The sequence below is a fragment of the Perognathus longimembris genome, chromosome 7 (assembly GCF_023159225.1).
Source record: "Perognathus longimembris pacificus isolate PPM17 chromosome 7, ASM2315922v1, whole genome shotgun sequence".
NCBI classification, from domain to species: domain Eukaryota; kingdom Metazoa; phylum Chordata; class Mammalia; order Rodentia; family Heteromyidae; genus Perognathus; species Perognathus longimembris.
The window spans coordinates 43,212,506-43,227,651 of NC_063167.1; the positions used below are offsets into that span (position 1 = coordinate 43,212,506).

At 40.6% G+C, this 15,146-nt stretch overlaps 1 protein-coding gene across 6 annotated transcripts in view; it reads left to right on the forward strand.

Moving 5' to 3' along the window:
* The first annotated feature begins 6,030 nt into the window (after window positions 1–6,030).
* Atg4c (autophagy related 4C cysteine peptidase) overlaps window positions 6,031–15,146 on the forward strand; it is a 56,920-nt gene continuing 47,804 nt past the window's right edge. For 2 of the 6 annotated variants that reach the window (XM_048351463.1, XM_048351460.1), the window contains exon 1: window positions 6,031–6,176. The gene's annotated coding sequence lies outside the window, so the exon portion shown is untranslated. Of the gene's footprint in view, window positions 6,269–15,146 lie in introns of all 6 variants that reach the window. The other 4 variants (XM_048351461.1, XM_048351464.1, XM_048351459.1 and 1 more) reach the window with 2 other exon arrangements.

Below are 15,146 nucleotides of genomic sequence, written 5' to 3' on the forward strand. Positions count from 1 at the left end.
TGTGGGGAAAACTGAACAGAAAAGTTACATACTGTATCCAAAGTTAAACAGCTACTAAGTTTCCCCCTCCAGTAAGGAACAGAAGAAAGACACTATTCTTGGCATTTTTATTCAGCATTGTTCAAAAGATTCTATACAGAACAATTAGGTAAAAAGAAATGAAAGTCCTAGAGCTGGTGGCTCATGCCTGTAATCCTAACTACTCAGGAGGCTGAGATCTGAGGATCACGGTTCAAATTCAGCCCAGGCAGGAAAGTTTGTGAGACTCTCATTTCCAATTAACCATCAGAAAACCAGAAGCACTGTTGCTCAAAGTGGTAGAATGCTAACTTTGAGCAAAAGAGCTCAGGGACAGCACCCAAACCCAGAGTTCAAGCCCCATAATGTGTGGGGCGTGGGCACAAATGGTATCTAGATTGGGAAAGAAAAACTAAAACTATTCATAGATAAATATGACCATATATAAAGAAATAAGTAGGGTGCCTGTCACTCATGCCTGTAACCCTAGTTACTTAGGAAGCTGAGATCTGAGGATCACTGTTCCAAGCCAGCCCAGTCAGTAAAGTCTATGAGAGTCTTATCTCTAAGTAACCTATAGAAGGGAGCTGTGGCTCAAGTGGCAGAATGCCCATGTTGAGCAAAAAAGGTAAGGGACAGTGCCTAGACCCTTAGTTTAAGCCAATGACTGGCATGCGTGCATGCACACACGCATGCCTACCTGGACACGCGTGCACACACACGCACACACACACACACACAAACACACACCGAGGTACATAGTATGAAGCCGGTATCAGTGGCTCATGCCTGTAATCCTAGCTACTTGGAAGGCTGAGACCTAGAGGGTCATGGTTCAAGGCCAGCCTGTAATAAAAACTTACAAGAACTCTTCTCAACCCATAGCTAGGTACAGAAGAGTGCATCTGTCATCCTAAGATCTAAATGAGGCTGAGATTAAGAGGATTTCAGTTCTAGGCCAGTCTTGGCAGAAAACTCCATAGAGGGAAGTTGAACTCAGTGGCATACACCTGTTATTCCAGCAATGATGGGAAACCTAAAACAGGCAATTGTGGTTCAGGTGTGTATCAACCATGAAATGAGACCCCATTTCAAAAATAATAAGCAATAAGTAGGACTAGGGTCATTGTCCAGTGGAAACTCCAGTACTGCTACATAAACAAAGCAAAACAACAATGATAAATAAATCATCATCATCAACAACAACAACAAAATCCCAGCCAACCAACCAACCAAATAAACAAGAAGAAAGCACAGTAACCAAGAAACTACATAATATAAATGAGAAGAAAGCTCTGCCAACAGCACATTCTGACATTTATTGAGAGCTGGTTACTGTGTGTGAAGTACGTGGTTAGAGTGGACTGGGACAGAGATGTTCAAAACATAGCACCTGCTTTTGAGCAGGTATATGAGGCGATATTCACTTTCGACTAACATGCTAATCTGGCAGTATTATGCATACCTTTTTTCTGTTTTTCCATTCTGCACAAGCTCTCTTCTCTGATTTTTTTTCCTTTTAAATCTTTCCTAATTATTGAAATTATCTGTTCTTCAGAAATAGCACTCATCATCTTAATCTGTTGGACAGAGATGAACAGCTTGTTCAGTTGAAACTTTCGTGTGGTTAGAAATTAGCTGGATTGAAAAACCAAAGGCACATGTAGAGGCGGGAATATTGCTGCATGCTACAGCTGCAAGAAACTCTAAAAACCAGTCTGTTACATAAATTATGTACTCTTTAAACTCTCTTCCAAGTTCATTTACACAATTGATCACTGAAACTGCCTTGGAAATATATACATCAAATATTTAGTATGTTTTAAGGCTTCCTTAATAACATCACTAATAAGTAGATTCAATTTATGTTTACCTAATAAAATCATTTGTGAATATCATTTTACCTAATTATAGTTTATCAACATGACCTTTGAATCACTACAGTGGAAATGTTCTCTCTCCTTCTAATCATATTGTTTTCATTCATGAGTATGGAAAGTAGCAGATTGCCTGCCATGATCATAGATTTTAAATATTTACATGCTTGTGTTGCATAATTTAGCACACTGGAGTTGGAAAGCAGTTTGTATAATAGCTGATGCCATGTCAGTGTTACAGAATATAAGGTCCCTCTGTGACTTCTATGTGAAATTGTAAATATGAAATATATTCTGTTCCTTTTTCCTAACCAATTAAAATTTGTTTTGGTATAAATCCACAGAAGGTTGATATTTGTTGAACAGGTAATTTAATTTCGTCTAATGGTCATATAGACATTTTGCAAATCTAAGTTTGTTTCTCAAGTCCTGTTAATGCAAAATACCAAAAATAAAATATATTCATTTTTGTTAGCATTTCCCTATCCTCAGGTCCTCAGCTCCTCCCATTAGCCCCCAGATCCACCCATAAGTAATGAGCCACTCCTACTCACTATTAAGACCTACCTACTTCCCCTTTACCCCCAGAGAGAGAAGCTGCCACCTGGATAAGGTGCAGATGCCATGTAGCTCCCTCTCCCGTGGGAGCTATGGCCCCACTAATAAACCTCCTTATAAACCTTCTTCTCCTGTCTGTGATTATCTCCGCATGGTCCCTTGGGATGGCTGGGCCATATTCTTTTAATTTTTATACACCAAGTCTTTTTGGGAATTACAACAAGGTAGGGGCTTATTCATGTTAATTCTCCTAAACAATCAGAATGAGGTCTACATTTCAAAATATAGGAACCACAGTATGGAAACAATTATTTTGTTTGTTTGTTTTGCCAGTCCTGGGGCTTGGACTCAGGGCCTGAGCACTGTCCCTGGCTGCTTTTTTGCTCAAGGCTAGCACTCTACCACTTGAGCCACAGTGCCACTCCCAGGTTTTTCTGTTTATGTGGCATTGAGGAATCAAACCCAGGGTTTCATGCATGCTATGCAAGCACTCTACCACTAAGCCACATTCCCAGCCCTGGAAACAATTATTTTGTTTTTTCATTCACTTTAATAAATGATCTCGTTGCTATTCTGTCAGACCATGTGTGATAGGTTGATTGTTTTTGAGAGACTAACAAGAATAAAAAAATAAATAAAAATAGACTAGTAGACTAATTTGGCTATTGTGGTGTCAGAGTCCTGTAGTTCTAGTACTTGGGAGCTGAGGAAGGAAGATCACAAGTTTGAGGCCTGCATGGCCTATGTTACGGGGTTCGACTCCAAGAGTCCACCACTCAGAAACAGTCTCAAGCAATAAAGATGGATTTATTGGGGAAGCAAAAAGTGAACTGACCAGCCAGGGACACAGTGCCAACTCAGGCGCTGACACTGTGACCCCGAGCAGTCCTCAAATTGGGGTTTACAAATGTAAAAGTGTAGCACACATGTAGGGGGTTGACGCAGGGGGTAGCACAAGTAACAAACAAGTTAAGCAAGCCATTTGCAGAAGCAGAATTTTGGGGTCAGGTTGACCTAATCTACTTCCCCCAACATTTCCTACCATGTTTCCCTAGTCAAGATGGAGTCAGCTGTACGTCCTACAACAGGTTACATAGTGAGATTTTACCTAGAAAACAAAATAAGCAGCGTGCCTGTAGCTCATACTTGTAATACTTGCTACTTGGGAGGCTGAGAACTGGGAGATTTATGCTTGATGCCAGCCAGGGCAGAAAAGTTTGTAAGACTCCTTATAAAGCCATAGTTAATTGCAATGGTATGTGTCTATCATACCAAAATAAGTGGGAAGCTGAGATGGAGAGGATCAAGATTCTAGGATAGCCCTGGCAAAAAAAGAAGAAGGCTGGATAGGGCACTCTACCCAGCAATGACACTGTCATCAGGGAATGAACGAAGGCTTTCCTCTGTTGTAGAGCTGACTCCATCTTGACTAGGGAAACATGGTAGGAAATGTTGGGGGGGAGTTGATTAGATCAACCTGACCCCCAAATTCTGCTTCTGCAATTGGCTTGCTTAACTTGCTTGTTGCTTGCTCACCACCCTGTGACAACCCCCTACTTCTGTGCTACGCTTTTACCTTTATAAACCCCAATTTGAGGACTGCTCGGGGTCACAGTGGCAGCTCCTGAGTCTGCCCTGTGTTCCTGGCCAGTCAGCCCACTTTTCACTGTCACAGTTCAGCTCCTGAGTCTGTGCTGCGTCCCTGGCCAGTCAGTTCCCTTTTTGCTTCCCCATTAAATCCATCTTTTTGCTTGAGACTGTCTCTGAGTGGTGGACTCTTGGAGGGACAGGGACTCCCCTCCCTCGAACCCCATAACATTGCTACCGTAACACCTCCATTTCCCGGGTTTTCGTAAAAAGGACTGTCTCACAAGGTATCATCCCCTCTCCCCCATCCTGCAGCCCTGAACTCTGAGCTGTCCCTGAGCTCCTTTTTGCTCAAGGCTAGCACTCTATCCCACATGAGCTACAGCTCCACTTCCAGCTGTGTGTGTGTGTGTGTGTGTGTGTGTGTGTGTGTGTGAGAGAGAGAGAGAGAGAGAGAGAGAGAGAGAGAGAGATTAATTGGAGATAAGAGTCTCTTGGACTTTCCTGTTCCATCAGGCTTTGAACAGAGATCCTCAGATCTCAGGATTATAGGAGTGAGTCACTGATGCCTGGCTTAAAGTGAAAGTTTTAACAAAGGGAGAAAGAGAAACATTTTCTGCTCCCCATGCTTGAAATGGTAGTTAAGGACTCAAGATGACATATTTGCTGCCTTTATTCTTCCTGAGCTGGGGGAATACATGTGCTTGTCAGTAACTCCAAAAACAATCACTTTGGGTAGGTAAGTTGAGTGGGGTCCAACAAAAACCCTGGTGACTTTTAAAGATTTTTTGCCATTTCCATGGATAAAACAGATTTAGATAGCCACACCTCTTACCTCAATTTTATCATTTAACATTAAAAGCACACATCTTATCTGGGAGTTTATCTAATTTCTAAGTTTACTTCTCGATTTTAACTTGTGAGCATAGCCCTTTTGGTATTTGCTGGGAATAACAATTTCCCATATCTTTATGTATCTATCTTGTCTCTAGAAGAAGCTTCAAATAGGTGGACTGCAGCTCAGTGGCCAGAGCCGGAAGCATACTCTACCTTAAAAGTAAACCCTTTAAAAACTGGACTGAAGATGTGGCTTAGCTTTATTCTAGCTTGGCAAGTGTAAGGCATCAAGTACAACCCCAGGATGGCCCAGAACACAACAAAACACCACCTAATCCAAACCTCTAAACACATAACATTTGAAAAATGTTTTGTATTCTGGTTTTCATTCCTATGGTGTTTCATGGTCAGGCAGCATATACTGCTAAGTATTTCTAACTTCTGTGATTTCCTGTGCATTTCAGGAGAAAGGTCTGTTAGTTTTGTTCCAAAAAACTCTGAGGCACTTCAGAATGCTGTCGGGTCACATTTTGCAATAATTAGTATTTGTCTTGACATCTCCTAAAAGCATGACCTCTTATGTTACTGTAACCCCTTTGTGCATCACCTTTATAATAACAACAAAAAAGTGAGGCCTCCTTAAGACTGTTGTTTCAATCCTTGAAAAGCACCGGAATGTGGAAAATGAGTGCACAAATGGATGACCTCCAATTATCTAGCCTATAGTTCCCATAGGTTTTCTTGGAGTACTCTAACAACAGGATGAGAGAGGATACTTTTATTTTATTTATTTATTTATTTGTTTTTAAATCAAAGCAAGGCTTGGTTGGAGAGCTACAAAGATGGGGCAGTAAGGGACCGCAGTGCACGCTGGACCTTGTAGTTCCTTCGCCGCAGGCAAGGGAGATGAGGGTGTTGCATGGTATGCTGGTAGTTGAAGTCCAACTCCTGAACAGACCCGTGAGGCAGCTGCAACGTCTTATCCTACCGACAGGCCTTAGGTTGTTTACGAGTGGATTCTCTCTCCGTGCTAGCCGCTTTGCTGACTAGAAAGCTGGAGTAGCACAGGTGGAAAAGAAGGTCGGGGCGGAGCGCCGCAGCCGCCGCTACCCTTCGGGATGTTACCGCGTCCCGGAAGTGACAGGCGAATGGGTCTACGGCGGAGGCCGTGCCTCCGACTATGGTGGCCCGGCGGGGCTTGGGGCGCGCAGTTCCTGCTGCCGCGGCGCCGGGGCCGGAGTGTCTGCGGGCGGGTTGCTCTGGTGGCCGCCGCCGCCAGCGCCGCAGCGCGGTTCCCGGGTCGGTGACTCCTTTACATTTGTACAGTTCTTCAGCGTCTTCCGTGTCGGTGAGGGTTCCGCTCGAGACTGGCGGAGTCGAGGTGTCTGGGAGTTAGTATCTCTTGCCGGGGCTTCTCGGGGGGCCCTGCCCTCGGTAAGGGGACCTCGAAGGCGTCTTTGGGCGGGCCCTCCATCTCCCCTGCTTGTCATCCGTGTCCCCCTCGCCCTGCCCTGGGCTGCACTGACAGAAGACATGTGGGCAAGCGATTCTCCTCTGAACTTGAGGATTTCCTCGGTGCTCCGGCCACTGCCTGGTCTGTGGCGTTTAACGCCTTCCCGGTGTCTGTGGGTTCGGGTTGTCATCATTTAAAGCAGACAGACAAGCAAGCAAAACCTAATTTAAGCCCAACTCCAGATTTCAATTCCTATTCTTGTAACCTTTTCCCTCTTGGGGGGTGGGGGCTTGTCTCTACTTCAAAGTATAACATACTGACTTCAATATATCAATGCCTTTGCATCTGAATATAATCCATCATGGTTTTCATCATGCTCCTAATCTCATCCACACCCCAGAACTTTTGAGGTTAGAAATCTAGAATAGAATCTTATAGGCGATGGTTACGCACAAGAAACCTCACGGCATAACTCTGCCTATTGAACTTGTATATCTTCACATAGTTGTACATGGAATTTCAAATTAACATGTCCATTGATGTGTAATATCATGATTGGTTTACATTTTTGTATTGATTATTTTCCCCCATGGGGTTCACTGCTACCCTAGCGTTAAGAGAGTGTCTGACCTTACAGCTCTTTATATTTGAACTACTTAGATGCGGATTTTCTTTTCCTTTTACTGACCACATATCTCAGTGGAGTTTTTGCAATGATGTTAGGTCAATTGATAGCAGACACAAGGGAGTCTTCTTTCCTTTTTGCTTGCTTGTGATTTGTAATTAGATTATGAATCACTGGAGGTCCCAGAGGTATTGGAAAGGCTTTAAGAAGGTAAAGTCAATGTATTTTCTGAGTGTTAAAATGCTTAAGCTTTTCCTCTAGAGTTTTTGATTAGTCCAATAATCTGAGGCTAATTGAATGATCAGTTAGTTCACTTGGTATAAAAAATTGAGAACTGTTTGGAATTACAAAGTGAGCAATGCAAAAACTTTTATAATTTAGTAAAAAGGTTAAAAGCTGCTCAACTGATGCTTTTTTGGTAATGTGAACTTTTGAAAAATATGTTTGTGATATTTTGTAATGAGATGTTTCTAGATCTTTTGGTAGCTCTGGCAAATATCAGTGGCCTGCCTGGCCACTGTCCCTGGGCTTCTTTTGCTCAAGGCTAGCATTCTATCACTGTGTTATGTGGTACTGAGGAATCAAACCCAGGACTTCATGCATACTAGGCAAACATTCTACCACTAAGCCACATTCCCAGCCCTGAAGACAGAAATTTTGTCCCTTATATCTGGGGCCTATGTAACTCAAATGAATTTGTAGTGTGTCCTCCCCCTTCTGGCCTTTTCTATATATGTGGTGCTGTGGAATCGAACCCAGGGCTTCATGTATAGGAGGCAAGCACTCTACCACTAGCCATATTCTCAGCCACATATTCTCAGCCACTAAAAATTGTTTTTGTATGCTGGTACTGGGGCTTGAACTTAGGACCTTGCACTCTCACTTGGCTTTTTTCACTCAAGGCTGGTGTTCTACCACTTGAGCTTGCTCTTGAAAGTGTCAGACCCATGCAAAAGTTGAGACAGTAGTCAATACTGTCCCTCCTTTGAATTCATACTTATTACTATGCCATTACCCTTCATATTTAAATATACCTACCCATTATTTTTCCTTATTGAGCCATGTGAAAATGAAGTGAAGATACTTTGTCACTTCACCCTTAATTACTTCCTCCTGCATCTTCTAATGATTGAAACATTTTCTTGTTTCACTGTAACTATATTTTACCATGAAGTTCGGTAAAGACTTTGTTGTGACTTCTCTTTAACTCTAGTGATAAATTGTATTTAGAAACCAAGATCTTGTCATTGAACATATTAATTGCTACTGGTTGTTATTGCTTTTAAACCCTTTAAATAAGGTTTTTCTCTCACTCTCCCAAAAGAAATGAGTTCATAGAACACCCTCAACCCAAATTCAGTACTAAAGTTTTCTCTTCCTTTCTTCCCAATTCATATTTGTATTTCTTTTTTTTCAATTTCGAAAATTTGGATTCTCAACTATATCAATATATTACACATTTAATCTATCTTGTAACACAGAAAATAGGCTTGAAATTACTATACCATCATTGCTTTCAACAAATCCACCAAGTAAAGGATTTTTTTTTGGCCTTTTATCTCACCAAAGATATAGTTAAAATAGGTGTTGAGGCCTGGGAATATGGCCTAGTGGTAGAGTGCTTGCCTCGCATACATGAAGCCCTGGGTTCCATTCCCCAGCACCACATATACAGAAAATGGCCAGAAGTGGCGCTGTGGTTCAAGTGGCAGAGTGCTAGCCTTGAGCAAAAAGAAGCCAGGGACAGTGTTCAGGTCCTAAGCCAAGCCCCAGGACTGGCAAAAAAAAAAAAAAGGTGTTGAAATAATTTGAATTTTTTATGATTATGATTTAAAATATAGTTAGGTTTCTACAAACCTAGTTTTTATTTTATTCTATTTTTTATTTTCTGAGCTTTAAATGATTGTACTGGGGGGGTTGTAATTTAATATGTCCAGTAAAATGACCTTTTAATATACTATAAAAATCAGTTATCTGTTAAAATCTATTAAAGTAGACAAAATAATTTAAAACTTTATCATTATGCATACTTATAGGGAACTTTACAATAATTATATCAGCTAGAGAATATATAGTTTCTGTTTCTTTTTGTGGTACTGGGGTTTGTTCTGAGAATCTCAAATTTGTTTGGCATACTTATTCAGCGGCTTCTCTACCACTAACCACACCTCTAGTCTAAGAACATAGAGTTTTAATCTTACGAAGGATTTATAGTTGCGGCTCTATTTTTCTAACATAATATTACTTAAAAATAGGAGTGACAAGAAAAGTAACATCAACCAATTCCATTTATAAGCCAAAACAATTGTGTTTGTGAGCATTTAAACAATGTTCCTTTGGCTGATGATACAATTCAAGCATTAGCTCTAACAATAGGACATAATTGTTGAAGATACTTTAGTATTATGTCTATAGTGTTTTTCTGTATTTATTTGCAGAATAGAAAGATTTACTTGTTTATCCTTGTTCATTGCATATCCTTGTTCAGTGCCGGTTGTGACTCTGCTTTACCCTGTGATATTATTCGTGTGTGAAAGTGGAAAGTATTTCTCTCTTATTACCCTTCATATCTTTTTTTTTTGGCCAGTCCTGGGGCTTGGACTCAGGGCCTGAGCACTGTCCCTGGCTTCCTTTTGCTCAAGGCTAGCACTCTGCCACTTGAGTCACAGCACCACTTCTGGCCATTTTCTATATATGTGGTGCTGGGGAATTGAACCCAGGGCCTCATGTATACGGGGCAAGCACTCTTGCCACTAGGCTATATCCTCAGCCCCCTCTTTTTTTTTTTTTTTTGTGCCTATCCTGGGGCTTGAACTCGGAGCATAGGTGCTGTTCTTGAGTTTTTGTGTTCAAAGCTAACATTCTACCACTTGAACCACAGCTCCATTTCTAGCTTTTTGCTGGTTAATTGGAGATAAGAGTCTCACAGACTTTCCTTCCCCAGCTGGCTTTATACCATGATTGCTAGTAGCTAGGATTACAGGTGTGAGTCACTAGCATCTAGCCTACCCTTCATATCTTGAGATATAACTGTGTTTAGTTGTATGTTACTTGTATGTGTTACTTGTAAACATCTTGCTTATTAGAATGTAAAGTTAATGAGAGGAACTGAGTTCCATGGATCATTTTATCTCTTGTAATGCCTTGCATCGTCTCCAGTGTTACATAAGTAAATGTGTTTTTTTTTTTTTGGCCAGTCCTGGGCCTTGGACTCAGGGCCTGAGCACTGTCCCTGGCTTCTTCCCGCTCAAGGCTAGCGCTCTGCCACTTGAGCCACAGCGCCGCTTCTGGCTGTTTTCTGTATATGTGGTGCTGGGGAATCGAACCCAGGGCCTCGTGTATCCGAGGCAGGCACTCTTGCCACTAGGCTATATCCCCAGCCCTAAATGTGTTGTTTTAAATGGCATGTAGCTACTACATGCCACTATTATGGCCATTTTCTTGGCCACAATAACTAATGGAATGGGACTAGAGAAAAAGCTTAGAAACAGACCTCATTTTGGTCACTTATCTGAATTTAAGGAGGCAGAATTATGTAGCATTTTCTCCTCCCAGTACAATTATTCTCTAAAATTCAACATGTTAGAGCAAAATGGAAATGGTTTTAGGTGAAAAAGTTTATTTGTTAGAATATAAACAATGAATAATAAGGAGGTGGTAGATGGTAACATTTGTTATATATGCATTATTAAAGACATTTCCTTGAAAAAAGATTTGTAATTTCTCTTGTCTTAAGAAATAACACCTGGGCTGGGGATATGGCCTAGTGAAGCCCTGGGTTCAATTCCCCAGCACCACATATATAGAAAATGGCCAGAAGTGGCGCTGTGGCTCAAGTGGTAGAGTGCTAGCCTTGAGCAAAAAGAAGCCAGGGACAGTGCTCAGGCCATGAGTCCAAGGCTCAGGACTGGCGAAAAATAAAAAAGAAATAACACCTGGCATTGGTAGTTTTTGAAAGCTTCCAGGTGATTCAAATGTGTGGGAAGGTAGCCATTGATGTACAAATGGGAAGTTCCTGAGAATACCCAAAGTGAACAAGAGTCTGATGTATAACTATTGCCAATTCCAACTTCTGCTAAGCAAGTAAATTTGTGAATACCAAAAACCCCTCCACAAAAACACATTATTAGGTTCTCATGGCTCATGCCTATAATCCTAGCTACTCAGGAGGCTGAGATCTGAAAATCATGGTTTAAAGCCAGTTCTGCAGACAAATCTGCAAAACTCTTATCTCCAGTTAACCTGTAAAAAGTCAGAAGTGGAGGTATGGCTTAAGTGGTGGAGTGTCAACCTGAGCAGAAAAGGCAGAATGGGAGTTCACAGCTGAGTTCAGGCCCCAGTACCAGCAGGAGAAAGAAAGAGGGAGAGAGAGAGAGAGGAAAAAAAAAGAGAGAAGGAAGACATAAACACCTTTTAAAAGTAATTTGGAAGCTATAAATAGTGTTATTTTGATATTTTCTCTAAACTGGCTCTGATGACACTACATAGAATAAATAAGAATTGTGATGTTATGAGTTTGATTATAGGGATAGTCGAACCAAATCTTTGAGGGATCTAGAAGGATTGAAGTGTAACGAGTGCACTTTATGCTTTGTAGACACAGGATTTTTTGTTTGTCTTTTGGAGACATAGTCTCAGTGGTTGCCTGAGCTGGACTTGACCTTGAATTCCTAGCTCAGGTAGCCCTGCTTCAGCACTCTAGATTAGCTGAGGTTGCAGGTGTATACTGCTGTGTCTGGCTTTAGACCAACGAATGTCAATTCATCTATAAAGTTTTTTTTTTTTTAACTAGGGCAGTTTTACAAAGGAAAATGTGGGTAAGGATAGTTCAGGAATTAGCAGTAAAGACTATTGCTCTTAAAATTCACTGTGTTTTTCACATTTGTGTAGATTTTTTTTTCTCATTTGTGAACTATGTTTATTTTCCTTTTACTAGGCATCTCTCACACAAATATAGGAAAAGTATTTTAATAGATTGAGCTGAAGTGCTAATTTATTCTTTTTGCTCTTTCTAATCTTGCCACATTTATTTTGAGGTGAAATTGAATCTGTGAATTAACAAAGGCTATCTTCTAAATTTTGTTTTTTAGTGGTACTGGGTTTGAACTCATGGTCTGGTGCTTGCTAGGTAAACACTTTATCACTTGAGCCATATCACCTGCCCTTTTTGCTTCACTTTATTTTTCAGATAAAGTTTTGTTTATTGCTAGGGATGTAGGGTGGTCTTGGATGATCTCCGATGTAAGCCTTCCATGTGTGTTACCACAGCTTGTTTGTTGAGATTGGTGGGATCTCCTTTTGCTCATTGGCTTCTAGCCATGAATGCTTTAATCTCTACTTCCTCAATAGATTTTAACTATTCCTAATTTTAATCCGAAACTCAAATTTACCTGAAATCAGTTACTAACCTTTTTGTACATAGTTGTATGCAGTTCTACAAAGTGGTACTATACCACCAGTCTCTATTACTCAGAGCTGGGGAAAAACATGATTGGTCACTCCTTTTCTAGCAACAAATTAAAACAACTTTAAAACAAAATTTAAAAACAAATTCTGTTTGCCAACGTGAAGTTTCAGTATAAGTTTTTACAATGAAATATATGCATGTACATATGTATATATTTATTTGCCTAGATGAAGCTGAAGATTTTATTATTTGATTGCTAAGCTCATGTTGCCCATGACTTTGAAATTATCTTGAAAGGAGACTAAGCACTCATTATGAATCATGAAAGCCAGCAGGTCTGAGTTAGCCATACCAGTTGTGCAGTTATCTTCTTATCTGCATGGAGAAGCACTGATCCTTTGCCCTTCTTTTTTTTTTTTTTGGCCAGTCCTGGGGCTTGGACTCAGGGCCTGAGCACTGTCCTTGGCTTCTTCTTGCACAAGGCTAGCACTCTGCCACTTGAGCCACAGCGCCGCTTCTGGCCATTTTCTGTATATGTGGTGCTGGGGAATCGAACCCAAGGCCTCATGTATATGAAGCAGGCACTCTTGCCACTAGGCCATATCCCCAGCCCCTCCTTTGTCCTTCTTTACATTCACCATCCTGGTGACAAGTACTTCTTTGCTTTGAGGATCATCCTTCACCATCAAGGAAAAAAAATAATACTGATTTTTGTCATAAATGTTCTCTTTCTCCTGAAAGACAAAGTTTGTCTTGAATATACTACTTGGAGAGCTGTTAGGAGCAGCCTTAATCTGAATTTTTTTTTTTTTTTTGTATTAGAGTTTGAACTTGTTAAGATTTCTACCACTCAGCTGCATCCCTAGTCATTTACAATCTTTTTTTTTTTGCCAGTCCTGGGCCTTGGACTCAGGGCCTGAGCACTGTCCCTGGCCTCATTTTGCTCAAGGCTAGCCCTCTGCCACTTGAGCCACAGTGCCACTTCTGGTCATTTTCTATATATGTGGTGCTGGGGAATCAAACCCAGAGCTTCATGTATACGAGGCAAGCACTCTTGCCACTAGGCCACATTCCCAGCCCCATCCCTAGTCATTGATTGATTATGTCTCACTGTATAGTTCAGGCTGACTTGGAACTTGGCGTGTATATAACCAGGCTGGCCTCAAACTCTAAATCCTCCTGCTTCAGACTCCCCAGTGCTGGGATTACAAGTATGTGCCACCACTTTCAGCTGCATTTACATTTAAGTCTTTGACTATCTAGAACTGACAAAGCATGAGGTAGTCATAGAGCTTTATTGTTTAAAACAGCCTGTTATTCTAGTCCTATTTATTAAAATAGCTATTTTTTCTGACTGATGTGAAATATTGCTAATATCAGGCACTCAGATCTCAAATATGCTAGGATTTATTGCTCTGCTTTCTAGTATGTTTTATTCAGTGTCATCCTGTCCTAATAAGAATAATAAATTTAAATAGTGCTAAAGTTTAATTACTGTAGTTTTATAATGAGTTTTAACACTCTACCAGGCAAATCTCATTAGGAATTTTTGGTTAATCCTTCATAAAATGTCTCAGTTTGTAATACTTTACAACATAGTTGAAGGGATCACCTTACAAAGTAATCTCTGATTGCTCTAAAGAGTTTTAGAAACAGTCATTTAAATAAAGTTGGCTTTAATCCTTTTGAAAGAATGGAATTTCATTTTAGTCATATAAAAAGTGCCCATATGAATTATTAAATAGTACAGTTTTATCTTAACTTTGACCATAGATGATAATTTTATTATCCCAACTCTATATAAATAATGAAAATAAAGTATTCAGATATTTTATATTTGGAGATTTGGAGTTGAAATTCTTCAAATTATTATTATTATTTTTTTGTATATGTGTGTGTATACTGGTATTGGGGCTTGAACCTCAGGGCCTTGAGCTCTTGCTTGGCTTTTCCTCTCAGGACTGGAGCTTTACCATTTGATGTGCATCTCTGCTTTTTAAGAAGTTTTCCATTGATCCTGGGGCTGGGTGCTGTCCCTGAGTTATTTTGCTCAAGGTTAGTGCTCTAGCATTTGAACTAGCTCTGCATCTGGCTTTTGGTGCTTAATTAATGCCTCATGAGCTTTTCTGCTTGGGCCACTTTACATTTTTTGTTTTTTTTTTTTGGCCAGTCCTGGGGCTTGGACTCAGGGCCTGAGCACTGTCCCTGGTTTCTTCTTGCTCAAGGCTAGCACTCTGCCATTGAGCCACAGCGCCACTTCTGGCCATTTTCTGTATATGTGGTGCTGGGGAACTGAACCCAGGGCCTTATGTATACGAGGCAAGCACTCTTGCCACTAGGCCATATCCCCAGCCCCACTTTACATTTTTTGAGGTCATATTAAGCTCAATAATTTCTACATTTGTTGCCTATCTCACCTTGCTATTCTAGTACATCTACATTTCCTTATTGTTAAAAACTATCCAGATTGTTATTGGTATCCATTGTTGGGAACTGTCAGAGCAAAAGCTTCCCAGTGACATACTTCATTTCTGACTTAGAAGAAATTATGTTCATGTACATTCTCTTGCATAAAAATTTTGGATATAGAAGATTCAAGGTTTATGGCTTTTTAAAAATAAACTTGAATCACCAGAAAACTGGAAGTGGCACTGTGGTTCAAAGTGGTAGAGCACTAGCCTTGAGCAAAAGAGCTCAGGGACAGTGCCTAGGCCCTGACAAGCACCACTACCAATAACAAACAACAACAAAAACAATTCAAACAATAGTAGAAAATTTCCCAAC